The sequence below is a fragment of the Castor canadensis genome, chromosome 5 (assembly GCF_047511655.1).
Source record: "Castor canadensis chromosome 5, mCasCan1.hap1v2, whole genome shotgun sequence".
Lineage (NCBI taxonomy): Eukaryota > Metazoa > Chordata > Mammalia > Rodentia > Castoridae > Castor > Castor canadensis.
Genome location: NC_133390.1, coordinates 2311642 through 2335254, shown reverse-complemented (window position 1 = coordinate 2335254; position 23613 = coordinate 2311642). Strand labels below are relative to the sequence as shown.

The window sequence follows — 23613 nt, the reverse complement described above, 5'->3', positions numbered from 1 at the left end:
CTCTTGGATGGGACCCCGAACCAGGGCTCACGGTGGAGGGGTGTCCTCCAGCCCGGAAACACCCTGGCTGCCCGCAGGGGCCCGCACCCCACGTGCCCGCGTGTCCCCATCCCCGGTCCCGCGTGTCCCCATCCCCGGTCCCGCGTGTCCCCATCCCCGGTCCCGCGGGTCCTCTCCCCTGGTCCGGCTCCGTCCGTTATCCGGGCCGGCGTCTCGGCCCCCGCCGCCCTGGCCAGCGAGCCCCTCCCCGCGTGTCCCGCGTGTCCCCGCGTCCCGGCCGCCCCGCGCGCCGGCGGAACTGTGGGATCGCCGCGCACAGGAAGTGGCGGCGGCGCGGCCGAGGGCGGAGGGCGGAGGGCGGAGGGCGGGCGGGGCAGGGATGGGGGCCGGGGGCGGCGGGCGCCGCACTCGCTGAGGCCCGACGCAGGGCCGGGCCGGGCCCAGGGCCGACAGCGCAGCGGCCGGAGCCGGGCCGCGGAGGCGACGCCGGACCGCGCGCGACAAGCAGGTGGCGGCCGCTGCAGGTGAGCGGCGGGCCCCCGCCCGGGCCGGTCCCCTCCCCCACCCCGCCGCCCGAGGTCGCCCCCTCCCCCACCCCGCCGCCCGAGGTCGCCCCCCCCCACTCACCTCCACCGCCGCCCGAGGTCGGGCCGCCACGGGCCTGCGCCGCAGTGGGCTGGCTGCGCTCCGCCGGGCGTGGGGCCTGGGAGAGGACCCGGGCTGATGGGGGGTGGCGGCGTCCGCAGGCCCGGGTCCCACCCCCCCTCCCGTGCCCCGTCCAGTCCGAGCTCCCGCCCGGCCCTGGCCTCTGCAGCTCCGGTGGCTCTGGGCGCCCAGAAGAGGAAGGGGCTGCCGGCCCGGGCTGGGGCGATGCGAGCTGGGGGGGGGGGTGGGTGGCGCTCCCGCCCCCTCCCTCTCTCGCTGGACTCCGCTCCGGGCCCCCCCTTCAAGGCGGACGCGACACGTCTCATTTCGGGGTTCTGGGGACTCCGCATGGCGACCCGGGCCCCGTGGGTTAGTTTCACTTTTTTTTTTTTTTTTTTTTGCTTGCTCAACCCCAGAGGGAGGGCTGCAGGTGCGACTGCCGGGGACAGGATGTGTGCTGGGTGTCCCCTTTGGCATTGAGAGCAAAGGCCGACTGTGAATTTCCACGTTTCAGTCGGGTGATGGGGTCGGTCAGTTACCAAAGAGCCTGTGGGGAGGAGACACCACCCCGCCGTGGCCCCGGAGGACCCGCGGTGGCCCCGGAGGACCCGCGGTGCGGTCGGTCTGAGGTACTTAAGAAGGGACGATTGTTAGCAGTTATGCTGCCTTGTGTTGAAAAATGTGCAGTATTTTTAAACTTTGAAAGAAGTTTAGTGGAATACGGAAACGGTTTTCCAAATGGCTCCTCAGACTTTACTTTTTTACAAGCACTCTTGTCTAAGAGAATACTTGAGCAGTGGGGTTCTTTCTCCTGGGAAAGATCTTCAGAGAAGGAAAAATGAGGCCTGCTGGCCTTGAGACAGTCTGGAAGGGGAAGTGAGTTCCGATAGTAATAATAAAAAGCACCACAGAGCCAGGGTCCCCTATTTGGGTATTGGGGGTTGGCACTGGGGACAGTGCTGGTGGAGCTGCCTCATTCAGGGACTGCTAATCAGCCTTCCCCAGTGGAAAAGGTCCCAAAGGGTCTCCGGAGCCTGACCATTCTTAATTTAGACACTTCCTTACTTTACTTTTTTTGAGATAATCGGGACTGTTCTCCCTCCAGCCTCTGACAGCTATCTCCTGCATCCCTATCCTGCACTGAGGAATCTTTTTGGTTACATTGTTTTAAAAAGCAGTTACATTGATTCAAAAAGTGGTCACATTGTTTCACAGAGCGTTGCATTTAACTGTTCAGAGGAGTAGGCCTTTTCTTGGCCCTGGAAGCTACCTGAGTTGTATGTTTTGACCCAAGTATCATGGCGAGGCTACACTTGGTGGGACCTGCTGCCCTGTGTTAGGCCTTACCTGGGCTTACCTGCACCCTGTCCATGGCAGGAGGGGTGTGTGTGTTGGCAGTAGACACAGAGATGTGTAGAATGGGTTAGGAGACCCTATAATATGAGGAAGAAAGATGCAGGAGGGATGCTGGAGTTGGGGGGAAGTGCCCCAGCCCAGGCTAACCTCCCTTGAGGACTTAGCACCCCATAAGGACACACCTGTGCCTGCACACAGGTTGATGTGCCAGGGTTGGGGAGGCAAATGGAAAGTAATTGATCTATTTGGAAGTTAGCAAAGAGTATTCACCATAATAACGTTCAGTCTGTTTACATCTGCCACAGTGCTCCTTAGTGGTGGTGGTTCGAATACAGGTTGTCCCTTTATGTGTGCTGTCTCTGGTCTGCTGAAGCTTGGGCCCTGTGAAAACATGGTTTGAGAAAATAGAGGTTTAGTTACTTGACCAAGGTTATGTCACAAATAGGCACGGCCAAATTCAAACTAAGATCCAAGGGACTCCCTGCTTCCCAGACCTGTCAGTGTGCTGAGTCTGTGAACTTTCTTTCTGGCCCAGTTGTAGGTAGATAGGAGCATGGGAAAAGTTTTATAAACAGGGAAAAGGAAAAGCAGGTGGTGTTTGAGAGCCACAGTCATTGCTTTGCTTGTTTGTTTGTTTTGTGGGGAAAAGGGATAACATTAACTGGTCCATTTGCCACCTCTTCTGACCTGTGGCTGTGCTTTGGCCCTGCGGTGCTGACCCAGTGCCACAGGCCTTTCACATTGAGTGTTGGGCCCTTGTGATCACCCCAAACTCCCTCTGGCCTCAGCGCCCTCTGCCCCCACTTTGGTCCTATCAAAACCTCTGTGATTTTCCTGTTTACAGCTGTGGCTGATATTTAAAGAACAAAACTTTGGACATGGCTGGCCACATTTGACTGTTCCTCTTTTTCTTTTTTGCTGCTTGTGTAATGTGACTCTCCAGCTGCTTCACCTTCTCACTGAGGAGTTTACAGCACTGTAAGGTTGTGCGGAATCTTGTAAAACAATTGCTCAGAAATTTCATGGGGTTTCACTTGTGGTTAACCAAAGAATGTTGGGGTCTTAAGTGAGTTCCAAATTGTCTATGACAAAACATCTACAACTATCTGCCTTCCCTAAAACCACTTCCTAGTAACTTTAGGATTGATTCTAATCCTACATGCTACACTTCAGGCAAATGCACTAGCAGTTCAGGATCGTACAGTCTTTTTTTTTTTTTTTTCATTTTTCTTTTATTATTCATATGTGCATACAAGGCTTGGTTCATTTCTCCCCCCTGCCTCCACCCCCTCCCTTACCACCCACTCCGCCCCCTCCCGCTCCCCCCCCTCAATACCCAGCAGAAACTATTTTGCCCTTATCTCTAATTTTGTTGTAGAGAGAGTATAAGCAATAATAGGAAGGAACAAGGGTTTTTGCTGGTTGAGATAAGGATAGCTATACAGGGCATTGACTCACATTGATTTCCTGTGCATGGGTGTTACCTTCTAGGTTAATTCTTTTTGATCTAACCTTTTCTCTAGTATCTGTTCCCCTTTTCCTATTGGCCTCAGTTGCTTTTAAGGTATCTGCTTTAGTTTCTCTGCGTTAAGGGCAACAAATGCTAGCTAGTTTTTTAGGTGTCTTACCTATCCTCACCCCTCCCTTGTGTGCTCTCGCTTTTATCATGTGTTCAAAGTCCAATCCCATTGTTGTGTTTGCCCTTGATCTAATGTCCACATATGAGGGAGAACATACGATATTTGGTTTTTTGGGCCAGGCTAACCTCACTCAGAATGATGTTCTCCAATTCCATCCATTTACCAGTGAATGATAACATTTCGTTCTTCTTCATGGCTGCATAAAATTCCATTGTGTATAGATACCACATTTTCTTAATCCATTCGTCAGTGGTGGGGCATCTTGGCTGTTTCCATAACTTGGCTATTGTGAATAGTGCCGCAATAAACATGGGTGTGCAGGTGCCTCTGGAGTCACCTGTGTCACAGTCTTTTGGGTATATCCCCAAGAGTGGTATTGCTGGATCAAATGGTAGATCGATGTCCAGCTTTTTAAGTAGCCTCCAAATTTTTTTCCAGAGTGGTTATACTAGTCTACATTCCCACCAACAGTGTAAGAGGGTTCCTTTTCCCCCCCGCATCCTCGCCAACACCTGTTGTTGGTGGTGTTGCTGATGATGGCTGTTCTAACAGGGGTGAGGTGAAATCTTAGTGTGGTTTTAATTTGCATTTCCTTTATTGCTAGAGATGGTGAGCATTTTTTCATGTGTTTTCTGGCCATTTGAATTTCTTCTTTTGAGAAAGTTCTGTTTAGTTCACTTGCCCATTTCTTTATTGGTTCATTAGTTTTGGGAGAATTTAGTTTTTTAAATTCCCTATATATTCTGGTTATCAGTCCTTTGTCTGATGTATAGTTGGCAAATATTTTCTCCCACTCTGTGGGTGTACTTTTCAGTTTAGAGACCATTTCTTTTGATGAACAGAAGCTTTTTAGTTTTATGAGGTCGGACAGTCTTTTATTTGGTTATTTACAGTTTGCCATGTTCTGATGATCTTTGTTAAGCAGAGTATGGGGTACACACTGAGAATCAGCGGGTCTACACTGAATTTTGGGGATGGTAAGAGGTGGGGGGTCTGGGTGCATTGCTGACATCTGTGACTGGCCATGTCTTCCCCACGTGTGGTGGAAAAGTCACAGACAGAACCCTATTTACATGAAAGTGGTAGTGAGTGGAGAGCAACACAGTATCCTTCAGGATGTGACAAGCAGAAGCCTCCTCCATGGCTGGAGCACTTTGTGTCACTTAGAACTAAAAATTGAAGCTGGGTGCTTCTGGTGGGAGCAACTTGCCAACAGTCCAAAGGCCTGTCCCCCCGTGACCCCGGGCCATGCATCATTAATAGAGATTGTCTAGAGCCTTTTTGAAAGTGGGTGAGGAATGAGATCCACAATAAAAGACAAGAGCAAGGGGTTAGAAACTGAGAAGTAGTCAGAAGCTGCTGGGAGAGACATTGCTGCCACAGCCTCCCAGTTCTGTTATTCAGGTGGCCAGTGGCTTTCCTCCTCAGCACAGCTGCCTGACAGCTCAGTCAAGGCAGCCCTTGTGCTCTTCCTCCCTGCTGTTTGCGACATTACATCTGTGCCTGCCGTGTCACTTACCTCTTGCTCATAATTTTATAATGAAGTCTACAATGACTGCACTCCTGGGAGGTGTTTTATATGCTGGTTATTTTGCTAAATTTTCAAAGCAACCCCATATTGACATGAAGAGATTGAGGCCCGAAGGCCGGTGTAGGGTTGCTCAGCTTTGTTGGGTCTGATTGGATCCAAAACCATTCTTCCTACCAGACCACCTCCATGCTTACATACGCAATATGTAAAAATCCACATTTCTCACAGCTAAGCGATTGGCCTCACACATGTATTCATGCAGACTTCACCTGCCGGATGAGGGCTCAGAAATCCCCACCTGAAATGAGGAAAGGGGCTGTGCCAGATGTGAGGTGAATGGGAAGAAAGTGTATCAGCTAATGTAAATCACCGGCACCCAGCTGTTCAGTGTGAGTGGGAGGAGGAGCCGTCTGTTAACTCAACACAAAGCCTGTTGATGATGGGTCAGACTTCCCATAGACCGATTTCTGATTTAGGCCATTGTCCCAGTCTAATTGGAGTGACTGACTCAGCAGACAAATGCTCCTTTTATTAGGGAGGTACATACGCGGTACACACACAGAGAAATTAAGCGATTGGTGTACCTTGCAAACATGGGGTGAGAGCAGTGATTTTTGCAAAGATAAGAAAGAAGCTGTTAAATGAAGACCATATCAATTCGTGTTGTGAGTGAAGCAAGTGCCAAGGTGAAGCTCAAAGTGCAAGAAGTTTATTGGGGGAAATGCTTTGGGGGATGGAGGAAAGGGCAGCAGGGGGGTGGGTCCTCCCAAAGATCTGACCCCAGCGAGTGGCAGGAAGGAGGCAGCCTGGAAAGGAGGGTCTCAGACCTAGCTCTGAGGAAGGCTTAGCCACACAGACTCCTCTGCGGAGACCTTGGGCCAGGATCATGCCCTACAGTCCCCCAGAGGAGCCTTGTGTCCCTCAGGACCTGTCCTGTGCCAGTGTCCCCACTGAGTGCAGGCTAAGTACAGAGTGCCTTGCTCCTCACAAGTCCCAAGGGTGCCATGATGAGGTTGTCATCTCACCAGCTGCCTCACCTGTCACCTTGTAGACAACTCTCTAGCATGGACGCCTGGTGACAAAGTCCCACTACTGACCGAGGGACAAAGTTCAGTCATTATTTTTATTGCTGGGTATGGACCCCAGGACCTCATTCATGCATACTAGGCCACACCCCCACTGAGCCACACCTCCAGCCCCAAAGTTTTGATAAATTGCCAACAACAGGACTCAGTACAAGCTGTCTTCACTGGCGATGGCCAGTGGCATAGGCCACATTTTGGTTTAGTTTTAGAAGTAACCCTGTGGCTCTGCCAGGCCTCCTTGCCCTGTCTGATCCCTGTGCTGTGCCTGGCTGCCAGCTGCGCCTGGATGTGAAAGTGTCCTGCGTCAGGAAAGCCCCATGTTTCTAGAGGAATGCTGGGGTCTGAGTGCACACATTTCCATGCAGAGCTTGAGTTTTGGGACATTTGTGAGAGAACATGACTGTGGCTGCCACTTACGTCTCGTTCTAGGCTGGCATGGAATTTTCCTGGAGCCCCAGCTGTGTGTACCTTTTACTTCTTTTCTTTGAATGTTAGTAAGTTTTTGGTTATAAATATTTCCTTTTGGTGAACAAGGTTATAGAAGAAAAGTGTAAGGACAGATCTCAACGGGTTAGGCAGGAAGGTGAGGGAGTGAAAATATAGGTGTGAGACGTAGGGAGGGCGGCCCATGCCACACATGGGTGAGTGACCGAGCTCTCTTCCAAAGAATGTAGCCCACCTGGCCACCAGCCACTGATCTCAGCCAAGTGTGACCAGCATCTTTGCCTTTCAAGAAAAACCAGGAATTTGGATTTTATGTGCAATTTTACTTTTAACACATTTGAGTTTGTCATATTAAAAAAATTAATAGTAAACCCCCAAGATTTTATTTTATTAATTTTTTTTTGATGGCACCAGGGTTTGAACTCAGAGCCTCATGTTTGCTAGGCAGGTGCTATACTGCTTGAGTCACACCTCCAGCCTACTCTCAAGATTTTAGGTGCAGATAAAAGCCCAAAAAATTGTTCATCCTGTCCCAGTCACAACTCCTGGAGACAGGACAGGCTGCCTATGATGACTACAGGTCAGAGGTTGGGAACAGAGAGTAGACACCAGGTGGAAACAAAGTGACTTCTTGTGTTTCTGAGGACCTCAGTAAGATCTGCCGGAAAGGGTGTTTACCAGGCCGTGCTCTGAGGCTGGTGCTCCCTGCCTCTCCACTGAGCACGCCCTGTCTGTGTGTCCTGGTGCACGTGTGTGCTACGTCTCCATCAGAGACCTTTTCCCAGTGTCGTCTTCTCTTTGTACTGAACTGTATTTTGATGGACAGATAGTTCTAATTTAATGTAGACTGTACCACCTTTCCTTCCTGGGTAGTGCCTTTGAGTGCTGCCTAAAGAGGTCCTTCCAACGCTAAAGCGACAAGTGCATTCTGCATTTTCTTGTAGCAGTTTTGAAGCCCACTTTCTGCCACCTGCATCCTTGCTCCCTGAGCATGTGTGGGCTGTGTGGGGCTTGCCAGTGTCCTTCCATTGAGCCTTACGATACTCCACGTGCCAGCTTACACTCTGTCGTTCCATTTCTTCTCAGGTGCCCATACTATTTTTGTTGCTTTTGCAAAGAGTTTTTAAATTTTACTTTCCAAATTTCTAGCACCTTGCTGGTGTTGTATAGAAGGCAGTTGACTTTTGGGTGCCTATCCAGTAGCCAGTCACCTGGCCATTTCTTGTGTCTTACTTATGGATTTTGGAATTTTCTGCATAGACCTATGTGCCATCCTGGTGTCACAATGGCTTTGTTTCTTCCTTGTGCCTTTCAGAGTTTCCCTCCTGTCTCAATGTCTGGGCCAGGGCCTTGGGACAGTGTCAGATGAAGGCACGTTAGGACATCCTTGCCCAGGTTCTAATTTTAGGAAAATCCTTGTACATTTCCCAGTCTGGCTAGTACAATCGCAGCAGTTGCTTACATCTTAACCTTCCCATTGCTCCTCCTCAGAACAAAGGAGGCTCACCTTCATGAGATGCAGAAATAAAACCACGGGGCAATGCTGGCCTAGTCAACTAGGACGGCTAAAAGGGAATGCTGTGTTGAGTGTGAATAGCCACTTGGCCTGGTAAGACCCCTGGGGCCCACAGAAGCTCAGGGAGGCTGTGTCAGGTTGTGATTCACACCTACTGTGTGCCTCTCAGGAGACAGGTGCTGTAGTGTGTTTTTTTAATTCTTGTGCTGGGGGTACATTGTGGCATTTACAAAAGCTGTACTGAAGTGTTTATAGCAGCTCTGTTTACTGTATTTCAGTCATCCCTGAGAATTCTCTACTTGCCTGTTTCCAAGTCAAATGAAAGAATAGCTTGTGGCGTGTGGCAGTCCAGTTACCTACAGTCACCGTGGTCCACAGATATTAAATGGAAATAAGCAATCCGTAAGATTGCAACTGCATGCCATTCTAAGTACTGTGATGAAATCTCATCCCACCCAGGACATGAGTCTTCCCTCTGTTCATCATGTCCACACTGTATACTCTACCTGCCCACTAGTTACTTAGCAACCCTTCAGACATCAGATCCACTGGTGCGGTATCACAGTGCTTGTGTTCAGGTGACCCTTACTTTACTTCATAATGACTGCAAAGTGCAGGAATACCGATTCGATGAGGTGCCAGGCCAGAAACAAGCACAGACAGATGAACCCTGCTGTTGTGTGGCCATGTTGCAGGGCATACAGGAGAGAAAGTAGTATCTACAGGACTCCACACTGCTTTGGAGTTTCAGGCATCCCCTGGGGGTCTTGAGATGTGTCCTTGTTGACGAGGGTGGGAGGTGGGGGGAAACGGGACACTGTAACCACACAATGGAAAGGAGACTGCAGTAGCTACAACTGTATGTGTGAGTTTCACAGATACAATGCTGAGCAAAAGGAGTGACACACAGAAGTGTGTGAGCCACTTGGTTCCTTTTACATGGGGTCTGCATACCAGCAAAACCCATGCTTTGGCAGGGAGCAAAGGGGCTTCAGGTGGTTCTTGGTGGTGCTGGGGTTTGAACTCGGCCTCACACTTGGTAGGCAGGCACTCTACCACTTGAGCCCCTCCACCAGCCCAGCCCGTTGGTTCTTGATCTAGGTGTTGGTTGCATGGGTGTATTTGGTTTGTGAGCTGCGTGCTTAAGATATGTGCACCCTTGTCTATGCGGCACTTGAATACACTTTTGACAAAAGAGTTAAAGAGAAGTCAGGTGAAGGAGTCCAGTGTGCATATAGGTAGGAACCGAATGTGTCTGAACAGACACTCAGATCAGCCCCACAACGGCCTGGTGGACTGATGGGTCAAGAAGCTTTGCTGGGGTTTTGAAGGGACCTCCCTGTGCCCCTAGGGAAACCAGTCCAAAAAGGGTGACAGAGGGCTGTTTGACCTTGAAGAACAGAATAGCAGGCAGGTTGTGGTACCCGAGCTTGAGCTGGAGGGGTCTCGAGGGCAGACAATGTGTATCTGGCAAAAGCTCTGACAGAGCTCGGGGATGCTGTCCGTCCATGTCCTCCTTGGGGAAGCAAGTAATGGATGAGGTCACATGCAAAGTGCTGTGGTGACCAGAGTGCAGTTTGGACAAAGGGGACTCTCCTGACCTGGACAGCATTGTGCAGAGAGCATGCTGAGGTGGCATAGAGAGAGCAGAAGAGCCTGTTGCCTGGTTTTGCAGCTGGGCATCAAAGCTGCAGGCCAAATTGTAGACATTCCCACCAGGTTCAGAGAGAAACTGTGGCATTCTGAACAGGTGGCCACACATCCCCAAGCTTGAGGCCATGGGCCCAAGAGTCCCCGGGGAGCAAAAGGGGTAGGAGCACATCATGGTTATGTGGTGGCTCTGCAAGTTCTGTCCAGGGGCCACTGTCAACCCAGAGCGGAATGCTGGGCCATAGAGGTGATGGCCCTCTGGTCTCCTCCATGAACCACTCTTGGAACAATCTGAGGACAGAGGCAAGGGATGTGGGATGGACGTTTTGTCAAATTTTCCTGTGTGGGAGGAATGTCCTCCTGGGTGGAGACTCCAGAAATAACTGATTCCTTCCCAGAAGGGTGGGATGTGTGGGGAAGGGTTCATCTCATGCACCGCATTACCTGTTTACCACAGTATCATTGCGACAAAGGGAAGGCTTGCTTCGGAGAAAAGAAAATTCCCTTGTTTCCAAGAGCGACTTACTGAGGAACATTTCATTTTGTCAGATGCTTTTTCTGCACGTCTGAGCTGATCATACAGCTCTGTTATTTTGTGAACCACAGAGGCAGATTTCTTGCTTTTCGGGCATGATCCATCTTGGATAATTGGCCACAAGGTATGATGTTGTAGTGCACACTGCAGGTCCATCCAGAGTTTTACATTCATGTTCAACAGCGCCTGGCATGCTGTCACCCTGCGTCACCTGCCCTCGTCTGCTTCTGCATCTGGATTATGCTACTCTCAGGTCTGAGGTGTTGCCTCTTCTTTTGGTAGAAGCATTGCGTGAGATTGGAGTGACATATTTCTTAAAGATTTTCATAATCTGGGCCTGGCTTTTTTAGAGTTATTTCAAAGTCCTGCCTCAATTTCTTTAATTAAACCCCCACCTGTCTGGGTGTTCTGATTCGTGTTTAGTAAGACTTGGTAAGTCACTTGACTGTGGAGAAGCCACCAGCACATGATGGCTTTCACAGCAGTGCTGTCATGTCACCACTCCTGTGGTTCAAGAATCCAGGCTTTGCTCAGTGCGGTCCTCAACCTTGGTTCTCCCCAGGCTGTGGTCAGGGTGTCACACACCCAGGTCACAGTCCTCTCTGAAGGCTCGCCTGGGAAGGAGGCTGCTCAAGATCCATTCATGTGGCTGTTGCCGGGAGTCAGTGCCTTTCTACCTGTTCTATTGGGGGTGTCCCCAAGAGGGCACCTTGCTCATCCAAGCAAGCAAACAAGAGGCGAGGGGGAGGAAGAGGAGAAGGTCCAAGGAAGGGAGGCAGAGCAAGCTGGTGCACAAGTGCATACCCACAAGACAGAAGTCACTGTCTTTCGTGACATTATCCTGGGGTGACATTGGGTGCTTTTGCCACCCTCTCTGTGTTAGAAGGGTCCCAGGCCCAGCTGCCCACCAGAGGAGGCAAGGACACAGGTATGGCGACTTCAGCTCAGAAACCGTGGGCAGCTGTCAGTGTCCATCGCACTCCCTGTCTCATTAGTCATCAGTTTCTCTGTGCAAAGGACATACTGTTTTCTTACTTCTTAAATCTCTTCATTCCTAAAATTGTTTTACCTTTTTTTTTTTTTTTGATTCATCTCACACAGGTGTATCCATCTTATCAGGGCTCACAAAGAGCTGGCCTGTAGTTTCCTTGACTATCCTCATTAAGTCTTTGTTTTCTTCTCCCCCTCCTTTTTCTTCCTCTCCTCCACCCCCCACCACCCTCGCCTCTTCTGTGGTACTGGGGTTTGAACTCAGGACCTTGTGCTAGGCAGTTTTCGGATAGCTTCTCAAGGTTTTGCCCAAGGCCGGCCTCAGATTGTCCTCTTCCTGTCTGCCCCTCATGTAGCTGGGATGACAGATGTGCACCACCACCATGCCCAGTTTATTGGTTGAGGTGGGGGCCTTACTTACCCAGGCTGGCCTCAAAACTCAATCCTGTCAATCTCTGCTTCCGAGGGGCTGGGATTACAGGCAAGTATGAACTACCACTCATGGCTATGGGTTTGTTTTCTTTGTCATTAAGTTCTGCTTTCATGGTCATTTCCTCTATTGAGGTTACTGAGTTGAAAACTTAACTTCCTAGCTTTTTCTAACCTTAGTTTCTTGAATTTCAGACTTTATTTCCATTGTCAGCTGTCACGGCTCTCCCTGTCCTCAGTTCCACTCTGCTGTGTCCTGTGTATCTTGGGATGTAGGATTTTCATTGTTCAGTTCTAAACACTTTAGAGTTTCTGTCTTTATTACTGACTTTGTCTTAGAACCTCACAGCAGATGATGGGGTCTGTGTGCCTCTTACTCTCCTGCATTTCCAGGCTTGGTTTATACGGTGTCCACGCAGTCATGTGTGGGCCATCTGCACAGTCCTTGCCATGTCAGAAGTGCTGTGGTGGCCTCCTTGACTCTGGTGCCCTGGGCCTCACTGGGATGTCGCTGTGGATTTCTTACTGTTTGTCCTGTTTTGGACTCATGCTGAAACACAATGTGTCTTTCAACAGTTCTGGAAGAGTCCAGCCATCCTCTGGTTGAGTATTGCTCTACCTTTCGCTTGACCTTTGCATACCATCCTCCAGGCCTCTGGTACCTGTCTGTGTTTTTACTCTTTGGGTCTTTTTGTGCTGCTTTCTGGCAAATTCTTCAGCTCTGCCTGTTCTGCTATTTCATTTCAGTGATTATGTTTTACCCTATTACCCTTCTCCAAGTTGGCCTCTTCCCTTTTATGGCATTTTTTCCAATACATTTTGAGTTCTCAACATATTTATTTTACACACTATAGCTAATAATATCAAAATGCTTCCACGAACAGTATCATATATAATGCCAAAATTTGAATTTTTGTCAAACCTAGGGAACTCTACCACACTGAGCAACACCCCAGTCTCCAATCTGAATTTCTTTCTTTTTTTTTCTTTTGCTACACTGGGGTTTGAACTCAGAGCCTTATGCTTGCTAGGCAGGCGCTCTACCACTTGAGCCACTCCATCAGCCCTTTTTTGTGTTGGGTATTTTCATGGTAGGGTCTTGTGAACTATTTTCCTGGGCTGGCTTCAAACCTTAATCCTCCTGATTTCTGCCTCCCAAGTAGCTAGGATTACAGGGTGAACCATCAGCACCCAGCTAAACTTGAATTTGTTTTCTTTTTTTTCTTTTTTTTGCAGTACTGGGGCTTGAACTCAGGGCCTTCATCTTGAGCCTCTCCACCAGCCCTATTTTTGTAAAGGATTTTTTTGAGATAGGGTCTTGTGAACTATTTGCCTGGGCTGGCTTCAAGCCACAATCCTCCTGACCTCTGCCTCCTGAGTTAAATTTGAATTTCTTGAGGGTGGAACTCCTCCACTTGTGTGCTTTGTAATTTTGGGTTGTGGGCTTATCTCGAGTGAGCTTGTTGGTAGATCTCCACAAGGCTCAGGGGAGCAAGGTCTCGCTGGAGAGGCTCTGCTCTTGCCACGAGCCCAGCAGTAGGACTTATCCAGAACCACTTTGGATTAATTTCCCAGACCCACAGAGGGGACCTGCGAAGGTGGGGTCACTAAGAGGGGAAGGAATCCCAAGATAGAAGTCTGAGAGTGAAGAGACTGCTAATGGTGAGGGCATATCTATGTAAATGGAAGAATGAGACAGTAAGGAGCATCTGAAGGAACGTCATGGACTTAGGTCCACTGAAGTGACCAAGCTGTCTTGGGGAACATTTTATCCTCAACCATGTCTTATGAAGTGCCTTCACCAGCTTGGGACACAGTTGCAAAATGAAGCTTTGACTTTCTCCCTAAGCTTCACTTTTCATTGGTTTCTGTGTCACCTCTCCCTCCCTCTCAAGAGGGTTCCTGCTACTTTAGAATAAGCAGGCCAGAGCCTGTTTCAGAGATTTTTTTGGCAGGTCTATGTGCCACACGTGTACCATGGATGAAACACAGCAGATGGTTAAAGAACATGTTTTGTTGCTGTTGTTTTGTGGAACTGGGGTTTGAGCTTGCTAGGCAGGCACTCTACCACTTGAGCCACACTTCCAGCCCAACATAGGTTGTTTTTGAGGTAGGGTCTTGTCTTGTGCCAGGGTTGGCCTGGACCATGTCCTCTGAAGTAACTAGGATTACAGGTGTGTGTCACCACACCTGACTAAGAGCATGTTTTTTAAAATGTGAGGACATCTTAGCATGTCACACTTGGAAAAGACCTGGATGTGGTGTGCTTCCCAGGGCTCTGACCAAAGACATCTCCACGGTGGGCCATTGCCATCCCTTCTTCTGGGTCCACACACACTCCTTCCATCTTTTCTGTCTCCAGTGGAATCCAAGTTAGCACCCCTGTCAGCTGCCTGAACCTCACTGATTCTGCCCCCATCCTGTGTTCATAGCTCCCAGCCCAGCCTCACCTTCCAAATATCTGCCTCATAACCTCTCACCTGCCTCGCTCCAGGCAGCACCCATCGAATCCACCCTTGGTGCGTTAGAAGACAATAGCCCCAAAGCTGGACTCCCTGTGGTGGCTCCCTGAGGATGTCGCCTCCTGGTCCTCACACTCCCTGCTGTGCTCCCCCACGCCCTGCATTCAGGCTTCTCCTTGGGGCCTGCTGTACCTGGGGCCTGTACTCCTCCCTGGAGCACTTTCTCCCTTTACACCTCCATGGAGCATTTCTTCCCTTTGCCTTGTGAAGGCTTCTTCACCCTTCAACTTGGCTGTCACTCTGCCAAGCCTCTCTGTCCTGAGTCTGATTTAGGATGTGTGAGCGCACGTGTACACACACAATGAATCACACCTTCCTCTGTGCACACTATGTCCCCAGCCCAGTGGCTGCTGTTCCTGCCGACCTCCAGGGTGCTAAGACCAGGAGGGCTGTGCCTGGCTCTGTGGCATGAACATGGGTGCAGCCGCCCTGGGCTGGGCATCAAAGCCGTGCCCATCTCCCTGCTTGTAGTGTGGCCAGCTCCTTGCACAGTTCTGCTCTGGTTAGCTTCTTGAAGGTAATTCCACAGCAGAGCACCGAGCGAAGGGTTACCACATCTCAGGCAATAGGACAGGTCACCAGCGGAGGTCACGATGGTTTCCACTGACTTTGTAGAGTCGTTGTGTTAGGTGCAGGATACTTTTTCATTTCTGACTGTTTTGCACTTCTGCAAGCCAGCATTCTAAGGCTCCATGTACAGCTGTGTCTCCCGTGAAATGCCACAGTAGCGTTGTCAAGCTTGGTGGTAAGGATGAGGACAGATGACTGGTTGCTGGACCTGGTCTCTCCTCGGGCTGTGCTGGATGGACACAGGCTCCAGGCATCCAGGACTGTGGGCGGTGTGGCCGGGCGTGCCACTTCCCTTCTCACAGGACCCTCGGCTCCTGGTCCACTTTTCCCAAGTGGGTGAGGATTAGAAGAGATCTCATGTGGCTGATAGATGCATGCACTGCCTGCGCGAGTCCTGGCCGGCTGCGTGGGATTGTGCCCTTAGGAGTAAGTGACCTGGATCAGTGAACTCCACAGGGGCTGCTCCGCAACTGGCCTCAGTACCCTCGGGCGTGTGGCCTTCCTGATTCCTGAGCATCCTGGCACCTTCCTCCTCTGAAGTGACTCCTCCGCGCTCCCTGTGGGCAGCCGAAGAGGACCATGTCTCCCTGTTCCTGTTCCTCCCTGGAGCAGCAGGGTGGCCTGATAGCCAAGGTGGGCACTCATCCCGCCTTGTCTGTGTTTCTGGAAGGCTGCAAGAGCTTGGTGTGGTGACATTAGCTCCCCTGCCAGTCCACACCACCCTTTGTCTCACAGACCTGGTGTCTGTCCATGTCACGTGCCAGCCTTACGTTCCCTTTTTCTGAGTCACATGCAGCTCAGCAAGGCTGAGAGCAGCAGCCCCGGTGGCCCTGTGGGGGCAGCAGGGACAGCTGGGAGGCTCTGCTCACTGCTTGGAGGCGTGGGTAGGTTCCTTGTCCTCCTGTCCTTGTCCCAGTGCTGAGGGCCATTTTCTTGTGTCACCAGGAGACCAGAGAGGCAGAGCTGTGGCATGGAGTCCCTGTGGTCGGTGTGGAGTTCATTCAGTGTTAGAGCCGGTGGACTGGGCATCCAGCCCTGTTGTCAGGGGTGCTGATGGCTCACAGGACTTTCCAGTCTTGGTGACTGTGGGGATGGGCTATGTATACTGTGCCCTTTTGAAAATAAATTTCAAGATTTTCAGTCATGTATGGTGGGACAAGTTTATTTAACAATGCTTTTGCCAATTACTCATTCCTGCACATAACCCCTGCCAAAACAAAACAAAGCAAAACAAAAAACGAAGACATAGATAGCTAGGGACAGGCTTTGGTGAGTGGACATTTGGTGACAGATGCCTGGACATTTCCTGGAAATGGAAATGATGACAATTACTAATTGTTTTTATTTTGCATTTATCCTGTATTTATTTATTTTCAGAGAGGGGTCAGTTTTGTTCAAATTTTATGGAAGAAAAATAAAATTGGCTGGCGAAGTGGCTCAATTGGTAGTGTGCCTGCCTAGCAAGCATGAAGCCCAAAGTTCAAACCCCAGTACCACTAAAAGAAATAAATAAAATATTACATTAAATATTAAAAAAATTGAAGTGTCTGGTAACTCTGTCATCATTTTTTCATACCATGAGATTAATATTTCAGGAACAGGTCAGCTTCTTCTTTTTTTTTTATTTTTCAGTTAATTAATACCCTAGGGCAGTAACTGATAGCAAAAGCGCCATGCTTCCCAGCCATCGGGAGAACTGACCATTTAGGTAGGTTTGCAACCAAAAGGTTTTCTACGCTACCAACTTGAGAAATTCTTACCATGTTGGTGAGAAAGAGAAGATGTCATCTTGGCTGAGTCTACAGAATCCTGGCCTGGTGACCCGCTGGTGCAGGTGGCCACCCTAGCAATGATGGGGGACAGAGCCCACGCTCTGTGCAGGTGTGCAGGCGCTCGGGCTCGGGGCAGAAGAGCCAGGGAACAACCTCATTAGCATTTCTGTATTGATTTTACGTTGGAATGAGGTTTTGGATATATTGGGCTGGATGAAATGTGTTATTAAATTACTTTTCCTGTTTCCTTGTACTTTTTTTCCTTGGTACTGGGGGCAGTGCCCTGGGCCTCGTGTGCTAGGTGAGTGCTCTACCTCTGAGCCTCCCTACCCCCCCTTCACTTTTTAAGGAGACCACTAGAAATCTGAATTGCAGGTGTGGCTTCCATTTCTCCCTCTGCTGTGTGCTAGTCAGGATGCTAAGTCACTGGACAAGGGAGGCGACTTGTGGGAGTGACCAGCGCAGTCTGGATGTGTCCTCTTGTGACCGCTGGACCCTACACCTCCTGCGTGGTGCAGTTCACGCAGGAAAAGCCTAGAGGGGTGTGGCAGATACTAGGCACGTGTGGTTCACGTTGTTCCTGGTAAATTCTTTCGAAAAGTCTCTTGTACATTGTGGTAGTGGGGTTCAGAGACTGCACCCAGAACACTTGGGTCTGTCTGTGCTGGGGACAAATGGTCTTTGGCCGCACAAGCTGTGCTGGGGGCAGGGGTTGGGGAGAAGAGGTGGCAGCCAGCGCAGAGTCCATCTTCCTTGGTGTGCAGTGAGCGCCATACATTCCTAGAAGTCCAGTGTCTGTGAAGCCAGACACGTGGCACCTCGGTCCAGGTGGACTCAGGCCTGAGCTTCCAGGAGCCAGTGTCTGCTGGGACCTGAGCAGGGTGTAGCAGCATATGCCCCTTCACTAGTGTCTGTGACATGTCTGGGGAGCGAGCAGTCGCTTCCTGTGACAGGGCTCTGGACGGCCTGAGACTGCAACTGTGTGGTGTGCACTGGCATGGGTCTCTCCATGTGGCAACGCATGTGGACTCCCAGGAGGCAGCTGCCCTCAGGGCCCTGACCACAGGGCAGTGTCTGGTGCTATAGCCTCTCACTTGTTCTGTAGGTCAACCATGTGGCTCTGGGTTCCTGGCTCTCAGACCAAATGCCAGGCAGCTGTGGGCCCCGCCAGGTTTCCTGTGGCCTGGCTGGAGGTCCACATCTGCATGCAGGCCCTGGGGTGGGAAGAAACAAACTTCTTTTCAATTATCTGTGACACTAAGGGGCATTGATCCTTGTCACCCCCCAGCTAGGATGCCCATCTCTGACCAGGGGACTCTTCTAGCTCTGGGGGAAAAGCACATGCTCAGAGGCCACCTTTTAGTCTCTCAAGGGCAGTGATGGCCTGGACCTCCCTGACCATGAGGGCCAGGGAGCAAGAGGCTCCAGTCCCAGGGTCCCAGGCTCTGTGGCTGCCTTCCTTCCAGCCCAGGGACCCAGGGAGTTGCCTGCTCTATCTGGGGCCCCCAGGGAGTCTTGGCCCCTCTTCTGTTGACAAGTAGGAGCTTCTGTGTAACTGAGCACCAGCCAGACCACGTGGCCTGGGAGCTGGGCCAGTGGGAGTGGGTTTTGTTCCCTCTTATTCAGCCTATTCAGTTCTGCAGTCCCAGACAGCCCCAGATCATGTGGCCAGCCCCTGCCCTGATGCTCTCTTGGCCCTCTCCTCCCCCATACATGGAGGGACCTGACTGTAGGCAATTGGGTAATGCTTTTTCCAATTAGAAAGCTTTTGATGCCTACCTCAAGGATGACATGAGAAGCGAATATTATTTTCTGCTTGGTGGAGTTTGTCACCTCTAATCTAAGGAAGCACAGACTGGCTTGCCCTGCCCTGCCTGGGGCCTGGCTGACCTGGCCAGCTGCTTGGGGCCCTTACCTGGCACTTCCTGCTCTCCCAGGGGGCCTGGGTAGCCTCAACAAGGAGGAAGTCTGGTGCTGGATGCACCAGCTAGATGACCCACAGCTGTTATCTGTGGGTCATGACAAGATTTTTTTTAATCCCAATTGTTTTTTGTTTTTTGAGACAGGGTTTTGCTGTGTAGCCCACGCTGGCCTCAAATTCACAATCTTCACAATTTCAGCCTTCTGAGTGTTGGGATGCCCAGCTCAATCCTAGATTTTAATTATTTTCTTCTTTTGGTGGTACTGGGGTTTGAACTCAGAGCTTCATGCTTGCTAGGCAGGTGCTCTACTGCCTGAGCCACTCCACCAACCCTGTTTGTGATGGGTATTTTCCAGATAGGGTCTCTGGAACTATTTGCCCAGGCTGGCTTCAACCCACGATCCTTCTGATCTCTGCCTCCTGAGTAGCTAGAATTTCAGGCGTGAGCCATTGGCACCCAGCTTAATTTCTTTATCTTGGCCCGCTGTGCTGACTAGTCTCTATGGCACAGGCTTGCTCGGAGGCGGTGTTGAAGGTCCTGGTCAGAAGGGGAACTTTGACCGGGACACTACCAAGCATAAGGCTTATTGGGGTTAGGTTTATGTACACATACATGTGTGTACACATGTGCAATAGTTAGGATCTAGAATGTCCCCAGAGGCCCATGTGCTGAAGGCTTGGTGTCCAGCTTGGCACTAGTAGGAGGTGACAGAACCTCTGGGAGGAAGTTAGGTCACTGGGGCCCTGCCATTGAAAGAGCTTGTCTGACCCCATCCCCCACTTCTTCGCCAGGAGTGCGTGGCGTTGCTCCTCGAACACGTCACGTGAGGATGTAATGGGCTGAATCAAGCCCAGAAACAGCAGGGCCGACTGACCGTGGACTCCAGAGCAAGCCTTTCCTCTTCGTGAGCCGATGCCTCCAGTGTCTGTTAGCCACAGAAGCGCCTCACACTGTGCACTTACACGCCCTGTCCCGTGCGGGCTCCCTCCGTTCCTCATTCGCCCAGAGGCTCTGACTTGTTTTGTTGTTTTAGTCATGATGTGAGTGGCTGTTACCAAGTACGATGGTCAGGTGTGTTCTCCTTGCCACTTACCCGGAGCACCAAAGTGCCCTTGGATTCTGGGAAGCCCAGCTCAACCACAGCCTCTTCATGAACTTCTGATGGTTCTCCCGTGGCCGCTGCACTCAAGCCCTGTGTGGGACTGCTCTGTCCTGCCCTGTTCTTGGGTTTCGGTGGGGTGAGAAGGGCACCCCCCCGCCTCCCCCCCGCATTGGATGCTTCTTTCTTTGTCCCTTCACACCCTCAGGGAGCTCAGGAAAGACCAGCCATACCGCGCCCCTGCACGGTTGCTAGCGCTCACCGCGAAGCCCCGAGCTTGGGTGCTTTTCTTTTTTGTTTGTTTGTTTTTTTGGTGATGGATGACTTCCACTTCAGGTCTTTAAGTTAAGAGTTGTAAGTTTTCTTTCTTTTTAAGTGCATTGTCACCCAGTATTTGTCCTAGAAATTTTTCCCTTTATCTACAGTTTCAAGTTTATTGCCTTAAAGTGTACATGTACACTTTCCTAACTTCTCAGCCCATAGTTTATGGCATTTGTTTCAGCCTTTAAAACTTTTCTGAAGCACTCTGAAGGCTGTCGTTATCTTTCAGAACTGTTTTGGCTGAGCCTGGGAGTATTTTTGTGACTGTTCCATTCCATTTTGACTGTTGATAACTTCTGAATTTCCTAATGCACTTTTGTTCACTTAATTGTACTGGGCTCAAAGGGCCTGCTCTGTTGGGGACACCCGAGACTTGCCTTACGGCTTGGCCTGTGATTTTCAACTGTTCTGTGTCTTTGGAAAGATTGTGCTCTGCAGTGGTGGGGCTGTGTTTTGTGTGGTCGTGAAGTCAGGCTTTTGATCTGTAGCAGGGTCAGTGAACTGCGGGGCATGGCTGGATCTGGCTGGCCACCGTGTTTCTAACATTTTTTTCGCTCGGATGCATCTGTTCATTGGCATATCGTCTTTCACACTGCTTTCACTCTGTGACAGAGCTGAGTAGTTGTGACACTGATTATTGATCTGAACACTTTAAAATATTTGTTCTTTGGGCTTTCCAAAATGTGCTCGCCCACCCCTGTGCCTTACCACTTTCCTGGGTCTTCCTGTCCTAGCACTTAGAGCAGGCATTAGGACCCATCGTCACTCTGTGGGTGACACAGATTTGAAAGGTTACGTTTTTGTGAAGAAACTGTCCGTTATTGTTGTAAGCATATGATTAGATGGATTTTGTTTTCAGTTGAAGTTTGTCCTTTTTTTTTAAGTCTGACAATTTCAAAGAATTAAAAGAGTTTCTGTTTGTAATTCCCATTAGAATTGGCTTTAAATCTGCCATCTTATGTTTTGCTCATTTTTTTTTGTCTGCACTAATTTTTTTCTTTTTCCTTTCTTGCAAGCTCTCTACCACTGAGCTCCATCCCCAGCCCTCATGCTTTTTTCAGGGGACATTGATCCTTTCTTTCTTTTTATTTCCTTTACCAGTTTGGAAGTAGCAGATTCTTTCTGTCCTTTCAGTGTTTTCCCATAAATGGCCACAGCCTTAATTATCAAAAAGCCAAAAGTAGCCCTCAGTTTACCATTTGGGATGATCCAAGGATGTGAGAGCCCTTCATTTCACTTGTTCCCTTTCCAACAAATTTTTATCTTTTTATTTATTTTGCTTATTATTAGTATTTTTGAAGGGACTGGTCTTTATGTTGCCCTGACTGGCCCTGCCCTCCTGGGCTTAAGGGATCTTCCTACCTTAGCCTTCCAAGTGTTGGGACTCCAGGTGCCCCACAGTGCCAGCTTCCCCTTTTTACTCTCACCCGTCATTGCTGAGTTATTCTTATTACTGTTTGCCACATTCTCTACCCTTTATTTTTTGTGTTCCCAACCCTGCCAGATCAACTTTCCCGTGGCATGGGTACATACCAGCCATTCCTGTAGCTGGGCTCTGCTGGTGCCCTGCCTGCCCATTTTTGTCTCCTGAAGGTGTCTTCAGTTCTTCCTGTTCCCTCAGGGAAATGCTTGCTGGCTATGGGGTCCTGGACTTGTGGCTATCCTTTAACATGCTGGTGGTGGCCTCTGCTGGCCTCTGCCCTCCCTTCTGTGAGGTGTTGCTGTCAGGCTTCTCTCCTGGGAAAGTGACCGGCCTCTGGCTGCTTTTCAGATCAAAATGAAAAGTTTTTGTGCTTCAAAGGACATGTTCAAAAAGGCAAAAAGACAACCCATAGCCTGGAAGGAAATACTTGTGAATCACGTATCTGACAAGGGACTTGTGTCCAGAGTACAAAGGTCTCCTGCAAGTTTGCAGTACCAGTGTCTGATTGCCAGCGATGCCCTTGCCCTTCTGGTGAGGACAAGGCCACACTTGGGGGCCACAGTGAGCTGCGGCACCGCTGTGGCACTGAGAAGCACCTGCGGTTTTGAGCTGTGCCCCTTTGCTCACCGCACCTCTGTTGGGAGCGGTGCCCCGCACCCCCATGCTCCATGATGGAGTGTCGCGGAGCAGTGTGGAGGGCACAGCGTCACTCTCCACACAGCCACCTCAGACTGGCAAGGTTCGGATGGAGACGAGTGGGGCGTGGGAGAAGGGTGACAGAGTGGCGACTGGAGACACTGATGTGCTCCACCTCGTTGGATAAATTGGTTGAGAGGGTAAACAGAGGAGGAAAGCCCAGGTGTCTCCAGGTGGAGGTGGCACCTGCTGTGGCTTGGGGGCGCTGTAGTTTTGCTAATGAACTGCAGGCTTTTATTCTGGGCTGTGGTGGGCAGTAAATAGCCCTGCGTCCCTCGTAAAGAGACACTGCCATGAGCAGTGCACATTGGCGAGGATTTTGTTCTCTGCAGTGCTGGCTGTGGGTTGGCTGGGTGACAGGCCTCTCCTGGGCCTGAAGTGCTGGTGGATCCCAGGTTGGTACCCCTGATTGGGATTAGTGAGATGTCTAGGTGCCCACCATATGGCGAGTGGATAAAGGAAATGTGACATATATACCCAAAGGAGTATTATTCAGCCATAAAAAGGAAGGAGCTTATGTCATTCACAGAAAATGGATGGAACTGGAGGTCATCATGTTAAGTGAAGGAAGTCAGTCTGGGAAAGACACAAATATCGCATGTTTGTTCTTTCTCCTGTGCAGAGTCTAGACCTAAAAGAAGTGAATGGCATGAGAGTAAATGGGAGAGGGGTGTTGGGAGTGGGAACCAGTGGTGGGGGGAGAGCAGAAGAGGGAGGGTGTGGGGGTGAATGTGACCAGAGTATTTCATACACATAGAATAAGGAACCCTGTTAAGATTGTTTAAGAGGGGGGAGGCGGAGAGCCATAGAGCATGTGAATTCGATCAATGTGTATTTTATGCATGCTTGGAAATACCACAATGAAACCACTTCATACAATTAATATATGCTCAGCGAGAGAGAGAGAGAGAGAGAGACAGACAGACAGACAGACAGACAGAAAGAGAGAGAGAAGATTCCAACTGCCACTTGTAGCCATGGAATGGAATGGAGGGGCCTGACTTCACACCCCACCTTGACTGAGCAGAAGACTGAGCTGTAGCACATGGTGGCACAGGACGTGACTGCAGGAGAGATGCAAGGAAGGGGACCCAGGGGTCCAGCATGGGCCTGCAGAGTTTCAGCATGGCCCAGGGACAGGGAGCCAAGACCTGGTGGAGACAAGGTGTCCTTAAGAGACTCCAAGAAGTCTGGAAATTATGGAGAAAAGTGGGAGGAGGGAGCCTGGGGAGCTGAGAGGGGCTATGGCCTCAGCTAAGTTCTGATGTGTGCATGTGTAAATGCTACCTAGCAAGGGAAAGGACCGTGGCATGGAGCAGGCAGGACAGTCCCCAGGGCCCCTGTGAGTGGGGATGAAGTCTGTGTTCCCGGCTGCCAGTGCAGAGACTCCACAACTCCTTGGTGGGGAGGCAGGGGGCAGTCTTAGCCTGAGACACAAGCTGTCCACCCCAGCAAAGCTCCATCACA

At 50.4% G+C, this 23613-nt stretch overlaps 1 protein-coding gene across 3 annotated transcripts in view; it reads left to right on the top strand.

Moving 5' to 3' along the window:
• The first annotated feature begins 397 nt into the window (after positions 1-397).
• Agpat3 (1-acylglycerol-3-phosphate O-acyltransferase 3) overlaps positions 398-23613 on the top strand; it is a 95740-nt gene continuing 72524 nt past the window's right edge. The window contains exon 1 of one of the 3 annotated variants that reach the window (XM_020152699.2): positions 398-524. The gene's annotated coding sequence lies outside the window, so the exon portion shown is untranslated. Of the gene's footprint in view, positions 525-883; positions 1015-23613 lie in introns of those variants that run through there. The other 2 variants (XM_020152702.2, XM_074072540.1) reach the window with 2 other exon arrangements.